The sequence below is a fragment of the Tarenaya hassleriana genome, unplaced genomic scaffold (genome assembly GCF_000463585.1).
Source record: "Tarenaya hassleriana unplaced genomic scaffold, ASM46358v1 Cleome16, whole genome shotgun sequence".
Lineage (NCBI taxonomy): Eukaryota > Viridiplantae > Streptophyta > Magnoliopsida > Brassicales > Cleomaceae > Tarenaya > Tarenaya hassleriana.
Window position 1 is genome coordinate 4,155 of NW_010965019.1, and position 2,297 is coordinate 6,451.

A 2,297-nucleotide genomic window follows, 5' to 3' on the forward strand; every position below is an offset into this window, starting at 1 on the left:
ATGTTGAGAGCGTGTATTCTGGAATGGGGAGTTCCTTGGGATAGGTACCTGACGTTGTGCGAATTTGCGTACAACAACAGCTACCACGCCAGCATAGGTATGCCACCTTACGAGGCCTTATACGGCCGGTCTTGTAAGACGCCTTTGTGTTGGACGGAGATCGGAGAGCGACGCATCTTTGGACCTGAGATTGTGGAAGAAACGACAGAGGTTATCCGCAAGATCAAGGTCAATCTGAAGGTCGCACAGGATCGCCAGAAGTCTTATGCGGACCGGAGAAGAAGAGACTTTACAGTTGAGGTGGGCGATCTTGTATTTCTCCGAGTACATGCGATTAGAGGGTATACGCGATTCGGAAAGACGGGGAAACTCAAGCCACGTTACATTGGGCCGTACCCTGTGATTGCGAAGGTCGGGGCTGTAGCGTACCGGTTGGACCTACCTCCAGAGCTCGGTCGCATCCACGATGTATTCCATGTATCTATGTTGCGGAAGTACATCGCGGATCCTTCGCATATATTGCAGCCACAGGAGATTGAGCTTACCAGTGATGTCAGAATCCGCGATCAACCACTTCAGATCGTCGATCGAAAGATCAAGAGATTGCGGAACAAGGAGATTCCTTTGGTCAAAGTCATTTGGAGCAGCCAAGGAGTCTCGGACATGACATGGGAGCCGGAACAAGAGATACGCGACCATTACCCACATCTCTTCGGTATGTATCTTCTCTCAACTCCCTTATTAGAATTCGGGACGAATTCATTTTAAGGGGGGTAGAATGTAATAACCCGTAAATTCGACTTTCAAACCAAATTTTAGGAAAACATATATGAGCCATAAAAATGTCCCTAAAATATTAAGTTAGACCCTAACCAAGTTGACCCGAAGGATTGGACCGAAACGAGCGAGAAAAACGGACGAAAACGGGCCAGAACGTCCGTTCCGCTTGTGCAGACCGTCCGTTCCGGCGGTCTTGGCCAGGTCACGCGCCGCCTCCCTTTCTGCTGAGTCACCGCCGCAATTTCGGCCTCCCTCCGGCGTGTGCCACCTCCTGCTTCTTCTGGGACGCGAGAACTGCCCTAGGTCCGCCCATTCCGTCGTTCTTCGCCTCTCACTTCGCCCTCTCACTCCCCCACAAACTCTCTCAAAAGTCCGAAACTTCAACCTTCGATTGGAGTCCCGATTTCGGTCGAAATCAACAAATAACCACAGCAATCAACCCTACAGAACATCCCCAACGAAACCCCGAGCTCGAATTTGAGCTAAGTGAGTGTTTCGGATTATGCCCAAAAATGATAATCAAATTGAAAATGGAGATTTGATTGCTTTGAGTGGAAATTGCATGAAATTGGTGTTAGATTTGGATTCCTGATGTTCTAGGGATCATTTTTATGTATAACTTGTTGAGTTTGGTGCAAAAATTGGAAACCCGAAGTTCCTGGTGCGCCTAGACCGAACGTTCCAGGCATGGACCGTCCGTTCTAGGGTTCGCAGGGTTTCGGGGGAAGAAGACGAGTCCAGACCGTCCGCTCTGGACATGGACCGTCCGTTCTGTACCCAGAACGTCCGTTCCACCTTTCGCGGAACGTCCGTTCCAGCTTCGGCCAGACCGAAGGGACCAAGCCACGTCCCCCTAGCCCGTCCGGTCCAGGTCGAGACCGTCCGGTCTAGGGTTGCAGGTTCGCGAGGAAGAAGACGAACTCAGACTGTCCGGTCTAAGTCGCCAGACCGTCCGGTCCAGTGCCCTCGGTCCGTCTGTTCTGAGTTTTTCGGAACGTCCGTTCCGGACCCTGCAGACCGTCCGGTCCAGGCAAGTAGACCGTCCGGTCCAGACCCTGTTTCTCCTTCCCGGTCCGTTTCGTCGGCTCGGGCGAGATCCGACGCAACCGACCCCTGTACCCAATCAATCTTGACTCGTTTCCCACCCGAACCTCATGAAACTTGAATGAAACCGACTTACGGTAAGTAAAACCTTCGGAACGAGCTGAATTGGTAATCCGGAATGGTCGGACCCAATTTGATCGGATCGGAGGATAAACAGAATAAAATGAATGTAAAGGAAATGAGATAACCAAAATAACAAGTAAGGACGTGTGTATACCCGAGTAGGTATAATAATATATGAATGTGTGTGATTGGGGAACCGGGTAGTTGGCATGGCGTGAGACTTTATTCCCGAGGGCCGGGATAAGGTTGAGCGTGTGATTGTAGCGGGTTTGAGGTGATATCCCGATGGTTGCATTGTTGGGATCTCCTCTTTATGATCTCTGACCCGGGTCGGGTTTCATATTGAGGAG